Source organism: Microtus oregoni, unplaced genomic scaffold (genome assembly GCF_018167655.1).
Source record: "Microtus oregoni isolate MIOR12 unplaced genomic scaffold, Mior012 000016F_ref0000370, whole genome shotgun sequence".
In the NCBI taxonomy this organism is placed as follows: domain Eukaryota; kingdom Metazoa; phylum Chordata; class Mammalia; order Rodentia; family Cricetidae; genus Microtus; species Microtus oregoni.
The window spans coordinates 32244956-32267632 of record NW_024543075.1 but is presented as its reverse complement, the minus strand read 5'-3'; the positions used below and the strand labels follow the sequence as shown (position 1 = coordinate 32267632).

At 43.8% G+C, this 22677-nt stretch overlaps 1 pseudogene; it reads left to right on the top strand.

The window, feature by feature from the left end:
* The window catches only part of LOC121457350, a 30147-nt pseudogene that overhangs the window by 5625 nt on the left and 1845 nt on the right, over positions 1 to 22677 (top strand).

Below are 22677 nucleotides of genomic sequence, written 5' to 3'. Positions count from 1 at the left end.
AAGGTCTAAGACCCTTGATTGGCTGACATTTGTCTAGGGGTGTCCTGGTGAAAAGCGGTAAGTATGTACTGGCAGGTGACCCTATCTACAATGGTTGAAATGTTAGGAATTTCCTTTGGATGGTCTGTTCCTGGATGGTGCCTGGGTAGTCTCAGTTTGTGCTCTTTCTTGGAACCAGGGTAAACTACTGAGACTCAGGCCTCTATTGAGCTTGTCATGGCTGGGTCCTATACTTTATCTCATGCCTTGCTTTTTCCTAAACCCTCCAGATGTTTTCAGAAGAAAGGCAGCCACTGTAAACTCAGGAGCAATGCACACAAAAGTGAGCAAAGAGCCCTTTAGTCATCCCCTGGGCTGACAGAGCAGATCTTGCCTGGGTCCCGGGCAGAGAGAAGCCCTGCTCACTCGCAGGGTGAACTACATATGTGTTTTTTGGCCATTAGCAGATCTAAGGGTGAACCCAAACAAGTGAGGTCTCTGTGAATATGGGAGGGGGAGCACCTGTGAGTCTCCCACAATATGGGAGTTCCCAACAGTGGGACTCTCTCAGAAGATCCCTAAGGACAAAGCTAAACCCACCCCTGCTCAGCTAGGCAGTGGCCAAGAGGACTTTTAACCAAAGAGTTCGGTTTCAGCCAGTTCTGATCAGTTAACACCTTTAGGCTCCTTCCCCTGTGGGCAGAGGTGCAAATTTGGCCAGAAAGGGGCTGAGGAGGTGTGAGCATTGCAGGGTCTGGAGGAGGGACACCCTGCTCCTCCAGTACACCTTCTTCCAGAGCAGGCCTGCAACTCTTTGCTCCACTCCTAAGAAAGGGAAGACTGGTGTGTGTGGCCTGAACTCAGAATCCACACCCCAGGATTGTGAGGGTCACGCTGGAGGAGACTAGAACATTGCAAACAGCTCTGACACATAGCTCACCAATGGCACCCTCAAGGATATCTGTGGCCAAGACACCCTAATAGTGTGTACTAGCTTAGGGCGCTAAGTGCCCACGTGTAGTTTCTAGCTTGGAGCTGGGTTTCAAAGGGGGTGTGTCACCAATCTTACACTTCAACCAGAATAGCACCTCTCCATGTTTGTGGGTGCAGGTGTTTGGGACGGGGTAGGGTGGGTGGGGATGGGGGTGGGGAGCTGGGTTTATCAAAGCAGTCACCACCTGCAATTTTAGAAGTTGCCTCCAATCCTTTCTGGAACAAGACTGGCTATGAAAATTGATAAGAGCAAATCTGATTAAAATATGAAAATGTAGATCACTGTCAATGGATCTGAGACAAAAAGGCAGAAAGGGATTTATGCAGAGAACAAAGAAAATCTCACAAGTGCTAGGATTCTAGGGATGGAGGCCTGGTTTTCAGATCTGGAGGGAGATAGGGAAAGAAAGCAATGGGTTGGGTCTTATAGGCTCATTTCCCCTCACACTGCATCTCTGTCGGTGGGTGGCCTGGGGCAGACTTTGGAGCCAGAGGAGGTTAAATCCACAGGGGCACAGGGAGTCAAAGTGGGACTGGATTGCCCTTGAGAAGAGCCTGCTGTTCTCTGCAGTAGAGAAGGGCAACTTGAGACTTGACCCCTGACTCTTCTCTTCCTGTTCTTTCTTTCCTAGCCTTTGTCCTGCCTCCTTACACCTTCTTTGAAGCTCCAAAGCCATTCAAGTGGCATTCCATACCCTCCCCTTTCCTCAGCTCTCTGCCCATCTCAAGTGGAAATTTGAAGTCCTTTTCTTCTGCTCTTTGCTTTGATGGAGGCATGCCCTCCCACCTCCAATTTTATCTTCCTTTTATAAATATTTCCTAAATTCTTGTTCCATAAACATTTCTTTAAACTTGGAGCTGACTACCTGAGAGTCTTTGGTAACTGGCTGGCATGCCTGTAGCCCCTTGTCAGCTCTCCCATGCCACCAGCCTCCTTAACATCCTCAGCGCCTTATTGCTGACCCCCTTTTAGGGCTCTCGGGTCACACCTGACATATCATCCAAGAGGACCGTGTGTTTTCTTAAACCATCGTTAAGAACTGACATCTGAGCACATTGCTGTCTTGAATACTTAGTGGCTACAGCCTTCCTGGAGGGCAGTGTTGGGCTGCTCCAGGTAGAGGACTTCAGGAAATATTTATTGAAAGAGAAATCAAGAGCTGGGAATGTAGTTCAGTTGGTAGAGGGCTCCCTAGCATATGCAGGTTGGATCCCCAGCAGTGCATAGACCAAGGATAGAAGCACATGCCTGCAATCCCAGCACTCTGGAAGTGATGGCAGGAGAGGCGGAAGTTCAAGGTGGTCCTTGGTACACAGTGAGTTCAAAGCTACCAGAGACCCGGTCTCAGACACAGACAGACAGACAGATTATAAAAAAGAAAGGGCAGTAATTGCAGTTGATGCTGGAGATGGGGTACAGTTCCCCAGCTTTTAGTTTAGTCTGCTGTTGAGATAGCAACAGAAGAGAAGCTACGGGTCCCAGCAGGATTGTTGGGGCTGTCACAGGTGGTTCTTGTACCTTCACGTAGTGGTGCTCTGGCGGGTCCTCCACCTGCAGCCCCAGCTTCGGCTCCTCTACCTCTTCTCTGATGTCATCTAACCAGGAATGATGCTGTGCAAAGTCATTTGCAAGCTGACTCCTGGGACTTGGGCTCCAGCAAGTCCTGGCTGGTGTGTCTGCCTGCTGGGGGCTAAGAAAGGGGGTGGCATCCTTCACTGGCTGGCATGGAAAGGAACACCTGCAGGCCCCAGAACTGTCCCCAGCCCTCCCTTTCCAACAATCTCCTGCTGATCTCGCGCTAAAAATTCCAGGGGCTAAAAATTCCTCCCACAAGGACTTCCCCTTCCTCCCCATTTTTCAGTCAAGTAGAAATTTTAACTCTTTCAGGGCAAAATTTCAAAGACCAACAACTACCTGTTAAACACATAAGTCCTAGCATTTGAATAAGGAACTTTGGAAATGTATCTTGAACTTGGAGAGAGAAGAACCTTCCCAGGCTGCAGCAAAATGGTACCTCCTGCGTACAACACCAGGGACTGTTGTGAGCTGGCCTTTCCAAGCTGCAGCAAATGGCTTCCTTTGAAGAGAGTGCAGCCTGAGATGACTTTCCAGCGGGCAGAGGACAAAGATTCATCTGAGTTACAGGGAAAACTCCGTGCCTCCCTGCCTGACCACTCTGTGCTTCTTGTCTGTGCTGTCTGCTGGGGGCCTGTTTTGGGGGTGTTGGGAGAAGGCTTGCACCCCTGGAAGAATGGTTCTGCATATACCCTGAAAGTCATTTTCCACCGCATTCTTTCTTGCCCCAGCCTTCGCCAGAGCTGAGTGTGATGGCTGAACCCTGCTGCAACAATGGGGTGTTTTGCACAATGTACTAGAATGTACTTCCAAACACCCTAAAGTCTCCGCATTCCATGGAGACCTTGACACTGTCAACCAGGGAAGGGTGCTGCTTGTGGTCAAGGATGCTGGCAACCTGGGGGATTTGCAAGCAGGTTTGAAGCGCAGCCCCCTGGTGCCATAAGTCCAATAGTTGAAAGCTCAGAAGATTTGAACTCTGTGAAATTTAAATATTGAAAGGTCAAAGTCCAAAAAATATAAATCTGGAGAAAAAAAAACTTAAAAATTCTTAAAACAGCAGGCAGTTATATAATTTTCGGCTTGTCTATTTAAAGAAAAGATTTACAAACTGTGTGGGGTGGTTTATGTCTTATAATTACAGCAGTGGGGAGGCTGAGGCAGGAGGATCACTGAATTGTACCAGTCTGTGTTTCATTGAGAGCTTCAGGTCAGTAAGGACTGCAGAAGAAGAATACACACACACACACACACACGCACACACACACGCGCGCGTATGCACACGTGTACATGCATACATGCACACACATACATGCACACACACATGCACACACATACATGCACACACATACATGCACACACATATATGTACACGTGTATGCACATATATGTATATACACACGTATGTGTATACACACATATATTCCTTCTTTCTTCCTCTGCCTTCTTATTTATTTATTTGTTGTTGTTGCTGCTGTTTCCTTGATTCCGTCTCTGTCTCCCAGACTGGACTACAGCATAGCCGAGAATGACCTTGAACTTGAACTAGATCCTGTTGCTTCTACATCCCAAGTACTGGGATTACAGGCACAAGTCACCATCATGCCTGGCTTTGAGAGACCTGATGTAAAAAACAAAAGTTACAATAAAAATTTATCACATTAAAAGGTCGCTTACATTACAATAGGTTTGAAAAGCTTCTATCTGTTTAGTGAAAATATAAAAAACTCTTTTTAGAGGCCATTCCACACATTAAAGTAGATAATCGTCACTTATTTCTGTGAACAGAGAAACACCAGGTTTATCAGTGAGTAGCACCCACAGGAGCAGGTGACCCTGCACACACGGAGACAGGGCAGAAGGTAGAGCAGCTTGGGGCTGGGTACATCCCTTTATCACCGCTGTGAGTGGTCTGAGATACTAGAATTGGGCCTTTAAGTCTTTGGACAGAATCTATCCAAGCCCAAGAGGGTTTGCCTGGAATCTCATCAGCTGGAGGAATACTAACAGAGATTAATGACACATTATTTTATTTATTTATTTATTTATTTATGGTTTCTTTTTTTAAATTTATTTATTTATTAAGGATTTCTGCCTCCTCCCCGCCACTGCCTCTCCTTTCCCTCCCCCTCCCCCGATCAAGTCCCCTTCCCTCATCAGCTCGAAGAGCAATCAGGGTTCCCTGCCCTGTGGGAAGTCCAAGGACCGCCCACCTCCATCTCAGTTTAGTAAGGTGAGCATCCAAACTGCCTAGGCTCCCCCAAAGCCAGTACGTGCAGTAGGATCAAAAACCCATTGCCATTGTTCTTGAGTTCTCAGTAGTCCTCATTGTCTGCTATGTTCAGCAAGTCCGGTTTTATCCCATGCTTTTTCAGACCCAGGCCAGCTGGCCTTGGTGAATTCCCGATAGAACATTCCCATTGTCTCAGTGTGTGGGTGTACCCCTCACGGTCCTGAGTTCCTTGCTCGTGCTCTCTCTCCTTCTGCTCCTGATTTGGACCTTGAGATTTCTGTCCAGTGCTCCAATGTGGGTCTCTGTCTCCTTTCATCGCCTGATGAAGGTTAATATTCAGGAGGATGCCTATATGTTTGTCTTTGGATTCACTTCTTATTTAGCTTCTCTAGGATCGCGAATTATAAGCTCAATGTCCTTTATTTATGGCTAGAAACCAAATATGAGTGAGTACATCCCATGTTCCTCTTTTGGGTCTGGCTTACCTCACTCAGGATAGTGTTTTCTATTTCTATCCATTTGTACGCAAAATTCAAGAAGTCCTTGTTTTTTACTGCTGAGTAATACTCTAATATGTATACATTCCATACTTTCTTCATCCATTCTTCCATTGAAGGGCATCTAGGTTGTTTCCAGGTTCTGGCTATTACAAACAATGCTGCTATGAACATAGTTGAGCATATACTTTTGTTGTATGATAGGGCATCTCTTGGGTATATTCCCAAGAGTGGTATTGCGGGGTCCAGGGGTAGGTTGATCCCGAATTTCCTGAGAAACCGCCACACTGCTTTCCAGAGTGGTTGCACAAGTTTGCATTCCCACCAGCAATGGATGAGTGTACCCCTTTCTCCACAACCTCTCCAGCAAAGGCTATCATTGGTGTTTTTTATTTTAGCCATTCTGACAGGTGTAAGATGGTATCTTAAAGTTGTCTTAATTTGCATTTCCCTGATCACTAAGGAAGTTGAGCATGACCTTAAGTGTCTTTTGGCCATTTGAAGTTCTTCTGTTGAGAATTCTCTGTTCAGCTCAGTGCCCCATTTTATAATTGGGTTGATTACTCTTTTATGGTGTAGTTTCTTGAGTTCTTTATATATTTTGGAGATCAGACCTTTGTCAGTTGCAGGGTTGGTGAAGATCTTCTCCCAGTCAGTGGGTTGCCTTTTTGTCTTAGTGACAGTGTCCTTTGCTTTACAAAAGCTTCTCAGTCTCAGGAGGTCCCATTTATTCAATGAGGCCCTTAATGTCTGTGCTGCTGGGGTTATACGTAGGAAGTGGTCTCCTGTGCCCATGTGTTGTAGAGTACTTCCCACTTTCTCTTCTATCAGGTTCAGTGTGTTCGGACTGATATTGAGGTCTTTAATCCATTTGGACTTGAGTTTTGTGCATGATGATAGATATGGGTCTATTTTCATTCTTCTACAGATTGACATCCAGTTTTGCCAGCACAATTTGTTGAAGATGCTCTCTTTTTTCCATTGTATACTTTTAGCTCCTTTATCGAAAATCAGGTGTTCATAGGTTTGTGGGTTAAAGTCAGGGTCTTCTATTTGATGCCATTGGTCGACTTCTCTGTTTTTATGCCAATACCAAGCTGTTTTCAATACTGTAGCTCTGTCATAGAGTTTGAAGTCAGGGATGGTAATGCCTCCAGAAGATCCTTTATTGTATAAGATTGTTTTGGCTATCCTGGGTTTTTTGTTTTTCCATATAAAGTTGATTATTGTCTTCTACAGATCTGTGAAGAATTTTGATGGGGTTTTTATGGGAATTGCATTGAATCTATAGATTGCTTTTGGTAGAATTGCCATTTTTACTATGTTGATCCTCCCAATCCAAGAGCAAGGGAGGTCCTTCCATTTTCTGGTGTCCTCTTCAATTTCTTTCTTCAATGCCTTAAAGTTCTTGTCAAATAGATCTTTCACTTCCTTGGTCAGAGTTACCCCAAGATATTTTATGCTATTTGTGGCTATCGTGAAAGGTGATGCTTCTCTGATTTCCCTCTCTGCTACCTCATCCTTTGTGTATAGGAAGGCAACTGATTTTTTGGAGTTGATCTTGTATCCTGTCACATTACTAAAGGTGTTTATCAGCTGTAGGAGTTCTTTGGTAGAGTTTTTGGGGTCGCTTATGTATACTATCATATCGTCTGCAAATAATGAAAGCTTAACTTTTTCCTTTCCAATACGAATCCCCTTGATCTCCTTATGTTGTCTTATTGCAATTGCTAGAACTTCAAGCACTATATTGAAGAGGTATGGAGAGAGTGGACATCCTTGTCGTGTTCCTAATTTTAGTGGGATGGCTTTGAGTTTTTCTCCGTTTAATTTAATGTTAGCTGTCGGCTTGCTGTAAATAGCTTTTATTATATTTAGGTATGACCCTTGTAGCCCTAATCTCTCCAAGACTTTTATCATAAAGGGGTGTTGAATTTTGTCGAATGCTTTTTCAGCATCTAATGAAATGATCATATGGTTTTTTTCTTTCAGTTTATTTATATGGTGGATTACATTGATATATTTTCGTATGTTGAACCAGCCCTGCATCTCTGGGATGAAGCCTACTTGATCATAATGGATAATTTTTCTAATGTGTTCTTGGATTCTGTTTGCCAGTATTTTATTGAGAATTTTTGCGTCGATACTCATGAGTGGGATAGGCCTGTAATTCTCTTTCTTGGTTGGGTCTTTGTGTGGTTTTGGTATCAGGGTAACTGTAGCTTCATAAAAGGAATTTGGCAATGACTCTTCTGTTTCTATATTGTGAAATACATTAAGGAGTATAGGTATTAGTTCTTCTTGGGAGTTCTGGTAGAATTCTGCATTGAAACCATCTGGTCCTGGGCTTTTTTTTCGAAGGGAGATTTTTGATAACCGTTTCTAATTCTTCGCGACTAACAGGTCTATTTAGATCATTCACCTGGTCTTGGTTTAGCTTTGGTATATGGTACTTATTTTAAAAAAATGTCCATTTCTTTTGTATTTTCCAGTTTTGTGTCATACAGGCTTTTGTAGTAAGATCTAATGATTCTCTGAATTTCCTCTGTGTCTGTGGTTATGTCCCCTTTTTCATTTCTGATCTTATTTATTTGCGTGTTCTCTATCTGTTGTTTAATTAGTTTTGATAGGGGTTTGTCGATCATGTTGATTTTCTCCAAGAACCAACTTTTTGTTTCATTGATTCTTTGGACTGTTTTCTGTGTTTCTGTTTTGTTGATTTCTGCCCTCAGTTTTATTATTTCCAGTCTTCTACTTCTCCTGGGCACGTCTGCTTCTTTTTTTTCTAAAGCTTTCAGGTGTGTTGTTAAGTCCCCAATGTATGCATTCTCCGTTTTCTTTAAGTGGGCACTTAGTGCTATGAACTTTCCTCTTAGCACTGCTTTCATTGTGTCCCATAGGTTTGAGTATGTTGTCCCTTTATTTTCATTAAATTCAAGGAAGACTTTAATTTGTTTCTTAATTTCTTCCTTGACCCAGGTGTGGTTCAGTAGTTGACTGTTCACTTTCCATGGGTTTGTTGGCTTTCTGTGGGTAGTATTGTTGTTGCCTTCTAACTTTAATCCATGGTGATCAGATAAGACACAGGTGGACACTGATATTTTTTTGTATCTGTGGAGGTTTCCTTTGTTTCCGAGTATGTGGTCAATTTTTGAGAAGGTTCCATGAGCTGCAGAGAAGAAAGTATATTCTTTTCTATTTGGGTGGAATCTTCCATAGATGTCTGTTAAGTCCATTTGCTTCATTACTTCCAATAATTCTCTTAGTTCTCTATTAGGTTTCTATCTGATTGACCTGTCCATTGGAGAGAGAGGTGTGTTTAAGTCTCCTACTACTAGTTTGTGTGGTTTGATGTCTGCCTTGAGTTCTAGTAATATTTCTTTTACATAAGTGGGTGCTTTTATATTAGGGGCATATATATTCAGGATTGAGACGTCATCCTGATGAATTGTTCCTGTTATGAGTATAAAGTGTCCATCTCGATCTCTTCTGATTGATTTTAGTTTGAAGTCAGTTTTGTTAGAAATTAGTATGGCCACACCTGCTTTTTTCTTAGGACAGTTTGCTTGAAACACCTTTTCCCAACACTTTACTCTGAGTAGATGTCTCTCTTTGTGGTTGAGATGTGTTTCTTGCAAACAGCAGACTGTTGGATCCTGTTTTTGTATCCAATCTCTTAGCCTGTGCCTTTTTATAGGTGAATTGAGCCCATTAATATTAATGACCAGTGGTTGTTTACTCTGGTTATTCTTATTGTTTTTGGTAGTAGAGTTTGTGTGTCTCCCTTCTTTGAGATGTGCTGGTGAAGGTTTGCTAGATGCCTGAGTTATTGTAGGCAGTGTTGGCAATGTTGGATTCCTTGGGTTGTGATTTTCCTTCTATTACTTTCTGTAGGGCTGGATTTGTGGCTACGTATTGTTTAAATTTGTTCTTATCCTGGAATGTCTTGTTTTCTCCATTGACAGTGAATGATAGCTTGGCTGGGTATAGTAGTTTGGGTTTGCATCCATGGTCTCTTAGCTTCTGCAGTACATCTATCCAGGACCTTCTGGCTTTCATGGTTTCCATAGAGAAGTCAGGTGTAAGTCTGATCGGTTTACCTTTATAAGTTACTTGGCCTTTTTCCTTTGCAGCTCTTAACATTCTTTCTTTAACCTGTATATTTTGTGTTTTGATTATTATATGGTGAGGAAATGTTTTTCTTTGATCCAGTCTATTTGGTGTTCTGTATGCTTCTTGAATATTTAAATGAATATCTTTCTTTATGTTGGGAAAGTTTTCTTCCATAATTTTGTTCAAAATATTTTCTGGGCCTTTGAGCTGTGACTCTTCTCCTTCTTCTATTCCTATTATTCTTAGGCTTGGTCTTTTTATTGTGTCCCATATTTCCTGAATGTTTTGTGTTGAGAATTTGTTGGCTTTGCTGTTTTATTTGATCAGTGCGTGTATTTTCTCGATGGTGTCCTCAGAATCTGAGATTCTTTCTTCTATCTCTTGTATTCTATTGATTATGCTTGTTTCTGTAGACTCTGCTCGTTGACCTAGATTTTCCATAACAAGCTGGTCCTCAGTTTGTGTTTTCTTCCTTGCCTTCATTTCAGTTTTTAATTCTTGAACTGTTTCCATTACCTGTTTGATCGTTTTTTCTTGGTTTCCCAGGGTATCATGTACGTATTTACTCATTTCTTCAAATTTTTTGTTATACTTCTCATCCATTTCTATAAGGGCGTTTTTTACATGTTGTTTAAGGGACTCTATTGCTTTCATAAAGTCAATTTTTTCCACTTCTGTGTTAGGGTGTTCAACTACTTCTGTTGTAAGATCATTGGGTTCTGGTGTTTTCATGTTGTTTTTCAGATTATTGGGTTAATTCTTGCTTTGGCACCTGCCCATCTCTTCCTATTGATCCTATCTAATGGGTCTTTTAAAACCGGATCAGGTTTCCCTGCTGGCCAAGGGTTCCACTTACCAACTGCCCTTGCTGTTTCCTGGTTCCTGCCGCAGGCCAAGAACCCTCTCACCCCTCCGAAGGGTCTTCAGGATCAGGACCAGGCTCCCTGTTTGCCAGTGACCTCGTCAACAAAAGGCCTACCTCTTTGATTTAATTGTAGTGGGGCGATCTGCTCTCGTTATTGCACGCCTGTCCCCGCCTCGTGCGTCTGCTGCTGCGCTGGTCCCCACCGCTTGCGTCTCTGACGCATTATTTTTCTTTCAAATAAAAGGTTTATTTTAGGAATTGAGCTGACCATTTATAGAGCAGCATGGGTCTGGGAATCTGGATGATAGGCACAGTGTTTCACCACAACGATTTCTCTCGGGTGCAGGCCAATGAGTGATGTGCAGATGATACATTTGAAGCCGAAGATTGCGCCCTACTCTGTCACATAGCTTTTCCCTGTGCTTTTCATAACCGTTCATTCTTTTTTTCCCCTAACTTCTTCCTTTCTCCGTCTTTCTCCATCTCCTCCCTGCCACAGGAATTGTGCCCTTGTATACCTGAGAATTTTGATCTCTTGAGTTTGTGACTTTGGTGATAGGGGCTTTAGGGACTTTGGTCTTTGGGAATTTCAACACTTGGGACCATGGCATCTGAACTAGAATTTGTAGAGTAGAGCCGATACCAACTGCACACTTGCACCCTCTCTCTGTCTCTATGCTCAGCTCACAGAAGGAATTAAGATGTTATAAAACTCAGAATTGGGACCAGCAAGGCTGCGGTTCCTGGCCCTGGTTATGTTGAGCTTTCCATGTGTTGAGCTGGTGGTAGCTGGTAGTTGTTACATTCCAAGATTTCTTGCTCCATGGCAGCAGGGACAAGGGATGCCTTTCTGGCTTCTGGCTGGAAATTGAGAAGGCTCTCAACCTCCTTCCTGTCCTTTGAATATTGGGGTAGCCTTGGAAGTAGAATGTCCCTCCTCTTCCTACGCAGGGGGCTACAGCAGAACCAGCTGGGTTGTTTTTGTTTTCAACTTTCAATTTGACTTTGGTGTACTTCTCTCTCTGTAGCCCAGACTGGCCTCACTCTGCAGCCCAGGGTAGCCTTGAACTGACCAATAATGCTACTTCAGCCTCTCAGGTCCTCATGACAGGCACAAACCTCCATGCCTGAGTAAAATCCGTTGAAAGTTTTTCAAACATAATAGAGAAGCTTTTAAAAGGCATGTGTCTGACCTCAGCAGCCCTTTCCAGACGCTCTGGTCAGTGTTAGTGCTTGCCTTAATGTACTCTCAAACACACACATATAAACACACACACACACACACCTACATAATCTCTTTATATATGGACATACTGTAAATGTCACAATTCAGATGGAAAGGGATCCTGGCCATCGGGAGCCAGGAAATGCGGAGTGTCACAGCTCCAGTGGAAAGAATGGTCTGACAGTCGAGAGCCCGGGCATAGTACAGGCCACAGTAAGCATGGCAGCGTACAGCCCGGGCATAGTACAGGCCACAGTAAGCATGGCAGCGTACAGCCCGGGCATAGTACAGGCCACAGTAAGCATGGCAGCGTACAGCCCTACTCTCGGGAAAGGTCTCCCCAATTTAACAGCTCTGCTCTGGGAGGATAGGGCTTCCCAGCAAAGTTGTTACAGCTAGGCTCCCTCAGGAGTGTAGCAACTCTGCTTTGCTAGGGGAAGGTTTCTCAGGTGAAAGTGCGCTTCTGACTTCTCCGGTGAAGTTGTAACAACTAGGCGATGCTCCACCCAAACCTCGTTCAAGAGATTTATTGGGAGGAAAGAGTCCAGGAGAGTGGCCACCTCTACCAGGGTGAAAGATGTGCAGCTAACTGAAGAGGCACAGGGCTTATATAGGGCTTTTTAGGGGCGGAGTTTTCCCAGGGAGAAGAGGGATTGGTAAATTTTTCCCTGCTCAGGGATTGGTTAATATAGTTGGTCTGGGGCAGAGATGGCTGATTTCAGAGCCAAACTTTGTTTCTTTCGCTGGCCTTTTTAAGCTTGTTGGCTCTAATTTGGGGACCAGGGCAAATTTCTTTCACTGACACTGATTCTAGGGACAAAGTGTGTTTCTTTGGCACTGGTTTCTGAGTCAGAACATGTTTCTTTGGTTCTGGGCTCAGGGATAAAGTGTTTCTTTTACTGGCTCAGGTCTCAGAACCAGGGTGGGTTTCTTTCACTGGCCCTTTTACCCTACACATACCTACAAACACATACACACGCACGCACGCATGCATGTATGTATATATGTTTGTAGTATATTTTTCTGAACCCTTGAAGATAAATTCTGTAGGTACGCTTTTCTATTGTTATGTCCCATATTTTTTTAAAACTTCAGTGTTAAAGTCCTAAGAATAAAGATACTGTTCTCAAAGTTAATAGTGAAACTTCCCTCCTCTAGACAGGATTTCATATATCACAGACTGGCCTCAAACATGCTTTGTAGTAGGGGATGACTTTGAACTTCTGATCCTGTTGCCTCTGGAGTGCTGGGATTAGAGTTGTATACCACCACACCCAGACAATAGAATACATACTAATGGTTTCCAACATCATATCATGTCATTCTATGTTAACTGTGATTTCATGGGATCCGGCGGTGTATCCAGCACTATCATTTGATTATCCTTTAGGATAATCTTATGAGTGAGAAACACTAGCCACGATGCCATCTTGAGTGGAGCCAGGAGATGTTTGTGCAGTGAGTGAGTGAGTGACTGATTGATTGAATGAATGAACTGATATGTGAATTACTGGAAAGACTCTTGACTGGTCTTATTAAACACCCCCCTACACACACACACATACACACACACACACACACACACACACACACACTTTTTTGTTTTTTGAGAAGCTTTGTAGCACTGATTGCAGTGAGTTCACAGAAATCCACCTGCCTCTGCCTCCCGAGTGCTGGGATCAAAAGTGTGCACCACCAAGCCTGCCCCTGTTTTTTTCTCAGCCTGCTAACTATGATAATTCTTTGGAACATGTAAGTAATTGGCTGGGAATGTATTGCTCTAGCATGCACAAGGCCTGAGATTTGATCCCCAGCACTGCAGAAGCCAGGCTCAATGCTACAAACCTAAAGTCTCAGCACTTGAGAAATGGAGGCAGGAGGGTCAGAAGTTCAAGATCATCCTTGTTTACATAGTTTGAGGCCAGTCTTGGCTACATGAGATTCTATCTCAGAAAGAAAGAGTGAGAGAAAGGAAAAAAAGGAAACCATGGATCAGAGTATGAGAGTATGTCCCTGTTTACTCAATTCATCCTATGCCAAAAAGTGAGCATCGTCAAGATTATTACAACAGCCCATTTGATCTTCCCTCCAGCCTGTGTCTATCTGATCTCCTTCCTTGGTCTCACTGCTGTCACTTGATCCCATGTTCTGTTTTCTACAGTCATGCTCACAACCCGTTTCCCTGAGGATACTAGGAACACTTCTCTTCTGTTTTCTACACACCTGCCTGCTTTTTACCTCGTCTTTGTTAGACACTGAGCCCCGCTCCCCACGTCCTGCTTTCCAAAAACATCCCTCCCTTGTTCCTACATCCGAGTGGGCGTAAGGAGCACCACAGTATTTATAGACCACTTAGAGTTCAGGAGAAGGTAGAGACCGAAAGTTCAAGTTCCTCTTTTTCTTCTTGCAAACCCTTCAATACTTTTCAAACTTAGATGTTGACTGTAATTCCTTGTCAAATGCAGCCAGTAGTAATACAACCTGAGCATTCTCTTATCCAAACACCCTACATCAGAGGTCGGCAAACAACAGCCAAGGCACTAATTCCTGTCTGCTACTTGTCCTTGCAAGCAAAAGTTAGTCCCATGCATCTGTCGGAGGATCCCTGTGGAGTCTCATTGCACCGCCTGCTCCAGGACCCTGGGAGGCTTTCCTGTGTCCACCCCCAAAGAGCTCCTTTTATCCTGAGCATTGGGGGCATAGGTAGACGTGATTAGCAGGAGTAGGGGCTAGGCAAAAAAAGGGGGACGTGAAGAAGACATGAGAGGAGGAAAAGAATGAGATACTTGAAGTCAGAAAGAGACCAAAGGTCTTCAGAAGCCTGTGAACTGCGTTGCAAAGGCATCATTTAAATCCAGGGTATCATTAGGACTACAAAGCTATCTGCTCAGTTCAATGTTAGTATTTAACACAGTGAATCAAGCTTTTTATGACTTGAAGGAACTTCAAAAATAAACGTTGCTTTCCCGGTGTCATTGAAGAAGAGTTTGGAGTTCATTCCTGCTTAATAGATCAAGGTAACAAATCATGTTTTCTACCAGGAGGGAGTGTTCGAAGGGCTTTGAGGGGAGGGCTGGGTTCTTGGCCCGATAGAAAGGAATTTGGGCTCCGTGCCCAGCTCTTTCTTCTGACCCTGTTCATGACCCTGAGAAGTCACATAAACCTTGCTGGAACCTCAGTTTCTCTCTTTGAAACACTCACAGCTTGCCTCCCTGGACAAGCTGGATGATTAATAATGACGGTGTGAGTAAAATTTCTTTGAGGTCTTTGGATGAAAGACGGCTATAAACCATGCTAAAGATTTACTGTCTTATTAAAGGAATTGCTGCATACAGTACTCCCCAGATAAGTGTTGGCAATGTAAACAGGCTTCATTCATCCAGGAAAGGGCAGGCTGTTCATCTCTTGCAAGGACAATGACAGAGGTGTGTACCCGGCTCACAAGCATGTCCATTAATGCTGTTAGAAATTTGTGCTGGGCCTGTGCTGAGATGGTCACCTGCGGTCGGAACAAGAAGAGTCGGCCGCCTGGGCTTACAGAACAATTAACCATAAATGAAAAAAAGCATAAGGCCTAGCTTGATCCCTAGACTTGAAGATGAGAAGAATAGCAAGGGTTGCTACCCAAAACATTAGAGACGGAAGTCAGGTAAAGGAAGAGAACAAACTGAGAAGGATGTGGGGCATAGTGCAAGGCTTGGAGTGGCCGGGCTGACAAGTCACCCAGGACAGACTACGCTGGCCATGGAGGAAGGTCACAGAGAGATTTTACAGCTGCTATCAATTCTGAATGTTTAAGCTTGCTTCACCTCAATCTGCAGAAGCTTGGATATATAGACCTAAGTCTATGTCACCTAGATACTCTAGTGGGGTTTTCCGGCCCTATGTAAGAAATTAAAGATAAATTCAAGAGACTATTATCACTAGCTGTGCAACTTTGAGCAAAGTGTTTTCTGAACTTTAGAAACATTATCTATAACATGAAGGCACTGGGCTAGTTGGATTTATTGAAAGTAATATTGGATACCAATCGATTACCAGACCCTTTCGATATGCTGGTTGTATCTCTTCTTACTCAATCTTCTGAGGCAAAAGAGGCTCAGAGTTGACTCTTGGCTTAGACGTACAGCCATTCAAGTAGCTGATAAGTTTTCCATGTTTACTAGATAGGAGTGTAATGAAAGTCAAGGAAAGATATGTGATCCCCATCCTGAGACAGCTTAGGAGTCAGACCTAGAAAGGGGAAGACCCACTGAGGTTAGGAACGTCTAGCCATAGCTTCTCCAAGCAGCAGAGGCAGTACTCCAGCCTGTTGATAGTTCACCGTAGCGACAAACCTGGGACTTTCCACTGCTTTCCCTCTGGCTACCATGCTCATCTTGTTGCCTCATCTTATCGAATTCTCACAGTGAGTAGACTTCCAGTCTCCAGGGCCTAGCCTTTCCTCCTCTCTCAGACTCGCCTACCCAAGCTGATAACCTACACGAAGTCTCGCTGTGGCCACCACGGGACTCCATCTGCTGAATCCACTGGGTAGCTCTCACTCCTCAGTTGACACTCTTGAGCATCCCTCTTCCTGTGATTATTTTTTCCTCCTGGCCTGCTGCCATCCCTGTCTTTCCTTACATTTTTCTTCTAACTGTAGCTTTGGTTACTGTTAATTGCTTTTGTTTGCTGAGGTCTCTACCTCTCCCAAGATTTTTGGTATTGTAATATTTCAGGGCTCAGACTTCGGACCACTTCACACACATTTCTTGGTGAAAGCTCGCAGTTACAAGGCTCTTCCACAGCATCTTTATGACAAGGAGGCCCAGTTCTTTATCTTTTTTTGTTTATTTGTTTGTTTTTGTGTGTTTTTTCTTTTCTTTTCTTTTCTTTTCTTTTCTTTTTTTTTTTTTTTTTTTTTTGGTTTTTAGAGACAGGCTTTCTTTGTGCATCTTTGGATCCTGTCCTGGAACTAGCTCTTGTAAACCAGTCTGGCCTTAAACTCACAGAGATCCACCTGCATCCACCTCCTGAGTGCTGGGATGAAAGGTGTGGACCACCACAACTCTGCTCCAATTCTTTATCTTTACTATAAATAAACCTTGTTCTCAAATTTCAGTTGTTACTCAGCCTCTTGACTTGGATGGCCAGAATGCTCCAGTACAAAGGGGAACCTCTTGTCTGCCTCCAGTTTCCTCCATCTCTGATGAAGTTTACCTTCTAGGCTCTTACGCCAGGACCCTTGAGTTACCTACTCTCCCATCTTGTATCCTCAACTCAATAAGGAATCCTCCTGACTTTGCCCTCCAAACATACCGAGGACTTGACCGTCTCACTTGCACCCTGGCCCCCACCCTGGTCCAAGGCAGTGTTAGCTCTTATTCGGTCATTTTCTCTATGCTGAGCTTTGCGCCATGTGCCAACACATTGATTGCTGGCCTGGCTCACACAGAGAGTACCCAGTCTACTGGAACAGTGAACAGGAAGCTTCAAAACCATCACAAATTATGATTAGCTGCTATGACAGATCTGGAAGTTTGGAAGGAATACGATTTCTACTTCTCCTCTCTAGTTCAGTTAAAGCTTCTCACTTATCACCTAAGTGTGCATATGTGTGTGGGCATGCATGTGTGTTACATGTGTATGTGGTTGTCTACAGGTATGCATGTGTGCATACTGTGTATGCCTGTGGAGGACAGAGGTGATGTTTGATGTCTTCCTCTATTGCTCTCCACTTTGTTTCTCAAAGAAAGGTCTCTCATTGAACCCAGAACTCTCCTGTTTGGCCAGACTATCTGGCTAGCAAGACCCAGGGATCTTCATGTCTCCACAGCCCCAGCATTGGGATTACAAGCACACACCCCTGGTTTTTTGTGCTTGTGTGGCAAGCACTTTATAGATAATCATCTTTCTAACCCTGCACACTTATCGTTGAAGTCAGGTGATCCATGTGTGCTAGACACTGTCACACTGATGAGTGCAATCTTTAGTCCACCAAGGGGTGGACTACATTACACTACACTTTTCCTTCTATCTTTCATTTTTGTCTTCCCTTCCTGGTATGGTACTCATGAGATAAGAAACAGAACAGAACTCAGGTTTGTCCAGCACTGACATTGGGTTGTGTTTTCCAGAATATAGCCAGTCCTGACCTTTCTTTTCCCTAGGAACATTAGCAAAGTGCCCAATGGACTTTCTCTAACCCCAGGAACTCAGTCCAGTAACCTGGCTGGATTAAGTCTATGGAAATGACAATGGCCCTCTATCACAATGATTGCAAATTCCAATTGAACTGACTAACTTAGATTCTATATTAGGGTGTGTGGCCTTGAGACCCTTTGAGTTTGATTTTTGCCTACTCCCTGTATCCCAGCCCTTTCTTTTCTCCATTTCCTCCCCAGTGTACCTGGTTCTGTAAAGTGATCCAAAGAAATCACTGATTGAGAGGACAATGGACTTCCCAAGAGGTCATCACTTCTGCTCCGGAATACAGCCTCGCCATCATGAATAATTGTCTTCTGGGGCGGAGGGTTGGTCTTGTGAAGTTTTTGCTGTTCCTAGAATCTAAGGTGATGGCAAGTTTAGGACAATGACTTATCTGTGTGTCATCTGTCAAAGTTAAGTGGATTGACATCGAATGTCTGCAGACACCAGACTTTCATTCTGTTCCAATTACCCAATGAGGGATCCATGCTTTTTCAGTCAAAGCCCCTGTGAGCCCATGAGCATCAAAACATATTTCTATTATTTTTTAAATTTGTGTGTGTGTGTGTGTGTGTGTGTGTGTGTGTGTGTGTGAGTGTGAGTGTGAGTGCAGGTGTAAATGGAGATTGCTTTTGTTTCCCGGCCACCCAGACCCAAATAATCTCACAGAAACCACATTGATCACACTACTTGGCCAATGGCTGAGGCACATTTCCAGCTGGCTCTTACATTCCAAATCAGCCTGTTTCTATCAATCCGTTATAAACAGAGTTTCTATCCCACCCAGTTCCATAGCTGTTAAGTCCCAAAGAAACACACAGAGACTTTTATTAAAATTATAAACAGTTTGGCCCATTAGCTCAGGCTTATTATTAGCTAGCTCTTACAACTTAAATCAACCCATAATTTTTATCTATGTTTAGCCATGTGGCTTGATTTTTTTTTTCAGTGTAACATTTTCATCTTGTTTTCTCTGTGTCTGGGTGGCAACTGAAGACTGAGGCTTTCTCTTCCTAGATCCTCCTAGTCTGGTTGCCTCACCTATATTTCCTGCCTGGCTACTGTCCAATCAGTGTTTATTAAACCAATATGAGTGACAAATCTTATAGGGTACAAGAGCATTATGCCACAGTACCCAGGTGGCTAGTTTTGGGTTCAGTTCTGACCTGTTCCAGTGGCTAAAAAAAGCATCAGACAAATGGCCTTTTCATAAATTCGTGCCCCAAGTTGGGTGCCAAATGAAACATGATTAATAAAAATACACAGAGAGAAATTGGGGTTCAACCTGAAGATCTGAAAAGCAAAACAGCCAGCCACTGTCTCTTACCTTGACCTCAGTTCGAAATGGTGATCTTGCCTCCTGGAATCTCAGAATAAGATTGTGTCTGAGAGATGTTTCATCCCATTTTATAATCTTCTCTAGAGCTGGGATTAAAGGTATGCACCACTGGGATTAAAGGTATGCACCACTGGGATTAAAGGCATGCACCATCCAGTTTCTTTGACAAACCAGTGTGGCTACTGGGATTGTAAGGCTGACCGGTGGGGCTGTTTTACTCTCTGATCTTTAAGCAAGCATTATTTATTAAAATACATATGAAATACAACTACATGCAGGTGCCCTCAGAGGCCAGAAGAATTTGTTAGAGCCTCTGGAGTTGGAGTTACAGGTGGTTGTGAGTCACCTGACATGGGTCTTTTGGAATCAAATTCAGGTCCTCTTCAGGAGCAGTATATACTCTTAACCACTGAGTTACCTCTCCAGCCCTTTAAAAAACATTTTCTTAGCCAGGCAGTGGTGACACACACCTTCAATTCCAGCACTTTGGAGGCAGAGGCAGGGAGATTTCTGTGAGTTGGAGGCCAGCCTGGTCTACAGAGCGAGTTCCAGGACAGGCTTCAAAGCTACAGAGAAACCCTGTCTGGAAAAACAAAAACCAATAGAAACAAACAAACAAGCAAAATCATTTTCTTACTTATGTTATGTGTGTGTAAATGTTTTCTTACTTTTATTTGTATGTACACATGTGCACACATATGTGTATGCCCACAGGGAAAGTGTGTGCTAGTTAGAGGCAACTTTCAGGAATCAGGTTTTCTCTCTCTACCAGATAGGTCTTGAGGATTAAACGTAGGTAATAAGGTTGCTAGTAAGTGCCTTTGTCCAGTGGGCTATTTTGATGGCGCACACACACACACACACAGAGTCATACACATGCATACACATGTTCTTCCTCTAAGTTTTTGACACATTTCTGTCTCTTTGTCCATTTTGACTCAGTGAAGGAGGTCTCTCCACACGTGACCTTTAGAAACAAAAGCAGAGCTTGGGGTCATGATCAAGGCCAAGATGAGGCCAATAAAATCCGAGCCTGCATTGACCTCTTCAGGCAGCAGGCTGCTTCCGGAGGTTTAGACAAAGGAACCTGAGACCACATCAAAGTCTTTCAGCAAAGAGGACTCTGTAAAGTTACGCTGTGACATAAGAGGCTTCCTCTCCAGTATCCTGCTGGAGTCCAGAGAGTTGAAAGAGCCTTCCACTCCCAGTCCTGAGCCCCATCTGCTGATGGAACCCCAAAGGCAGTTTTTACCTGCTCCCTGGAGTGGTGGTCTTTCCCTTCCTCCTGGTCTCAACAGATCCCAGGTCAGAGCATCCTCAAAAGTCTTTTATACTTGCAGACTTAGAGAGGAGAATTTAGATTTTCTCCCTGTGCAGAAAAGGCAAGAAATGGATTCTTTTGATGTATTAATTCCAGGGCTTGTCCTCTGTCTTGATAATAAAATGTCAGCAAATCCCTTGTCCCATAGCCATCTCTCTGCTTCTTTGTGTTTGTTGAACCTGGGCTTTATTTTGTGTTCTGCCAGTTTGACTCTTATCTGTCCCCTCCTTCTCAGTCCTATCATCCGTGCCCAGATCCACTCTCTCAGCATCTCTTACTAACACAGCAGCCTCTGGTGGGTGTCCACCACTATGATCTTATATTTTTTGTTCCTTTTAAGTAAAGGGAAAAAATGAGATAGTCTCATGTTGTCCAGGCTAGTTTTGAACTCACTATGTAGCCATGGATGATCATGAACTCCCAGTCCTCCTGCCTTCAAACCCCAAGTGCTAATACCAGAGATGTGTACCACCCTGCCCAGGTTTTTTTTTTTTTACATCTTATGCAATAAAATCTTCCTTTGGGCGAATATAATCAAAATATACATTGTATACATATATGAAATTCTCAAGGAATTAATAAAAATATATAAAAATCAAAAATTGGTCATGGTTTTGGTCCATTGTAGTTATTGGTCACAGGTTGGTTCTTCATTGTCTATAGTACAGGGTCCCAACATCTTAGACGACAGAAACAATATCCCATAAGGTACTCCTTCAGTTCCATTTCTGTTTCCTAAGCATCTTCTTTATATAGCTCTCTCTCCTGTTATTTCGAGGAGTCCTCCAGGGCTCTACAGGCTGCGCCTTTCTCTTTCTCTCCAGGTGAGCTTCGTCCTTCAAGACCCAGGTTGGAAACTTTGGAACTTTGAAAAAAACATTAAAGCCCTGAGCTCAGCTGGGCAGTGGTGACACACGCCTTTAACCCCAGCATTGGGGAGGCAGAAGCAAATGGATCTCTTTGAGTTCGAGGCCATCCTAGTTTACAGTTTAGGGCAGTCAGGGCTTCACAGAGAAACCCTGTCTCCAAAACAAAATAAAACCCCTGAACTCGTGTTACTATTGTAAACACAGTGGCTTAAAGCCAGCAGCCCATGTTCTTTAAGGCAGAAACTGAGGTGTGTTTTAGATGGGTGTTCTAGTTCGCTGTGCCCCCATGAGGCTAGAGCTCTGGTGTTAGGAGGGATTGCAGGCATCTAAAGGCTTGAGTGTGCCTAGGGGGCTTAGTCCTAAGCTCATATGGCTCAGGAAGTGGCTCAGGGAGAAACTTCATTCTTGCTAGCCTGATCTGGAAGCTTGGTGTCTTCACCAATTAGGTCCTTTTCTTATCACATGGCAGTGGCAGTCTGCAGAATGAGCCAGTGGAGAACAAGGCAGAAACCACCGTGACTTTCTTGACCTGATGTCCAAGTGACTTCCAAGTGTTCGACACACTTCTACACTCTCACACACAGGTGTGTGTGTGTGTGTGTGTGTGTGTGTGAAGGACTTCACAGCATGAACACCAGGAAGCACAGAACTCTCTGACTCTGGGGTTTCAGCTCTTTCCATCTTGACAAGTTGCTAATCTAAAGAGTTAATTATTTACAAAATTTATTTCTCACACACGATGAGCATTTAGGAGACTGGTAGGCCACTCACTGCCAGTAGTTTTCAGGAGCCTGAGAATCATTGATGCCACTCGAGAGGTGTCTGTCCCAGGGAGTGGGGCCAGGAGACCCTTTGGGTCTTTGTTTTTATAGACATTCGTGTCTATTCTAATGGACCTTCCACAGAAAGAAATAAGCACAGGGTTCAGGTCCCTAAACCCTTCTGTTTTCTGCATTGGACTTCAAGATGACTCTTTGGGTTCCTTTTGCCTGGGTTAGTCTTTCTTCGTATGGTCCCTGCCCACCTCAAGCCTCCCATCAGCCTTTCTTTTCCCACCCAGGGATCTGGGGGCAAGTCCCTGGAAGCATCCCAAGGCTCTGTGCCATCTGGTTTCCATTGAAGCTATAGAGGCACTGGCTAGAGGCCAAAGGGTGGCCACAGAAGAAGGCTAGAGGATTTGCTTACAGATTCCTCTCCTCTTGCCTGCACCTCTGGCAGTTACATCCCTGTCCTGGGCCACAGCTCCTGCCAGGGTGGTTGCTCTGAGACATTGGCTCTCATTGGCCCAGAGATGTTATTTCTTACCCCAGTCCCTGCAGGCCTACAGGTGCTGATTCCTTCCCACTGATGCTAATTGTGGCATATCCTAAACTATAGTCTGAGTGCATGAACTTGCAGAGTATTTTATTGCTCAGCAAGGCTTTCTAAATGTTAATCCTCATCAAAGGATACTCTTCATAGCCTGCTATTTTACCTAG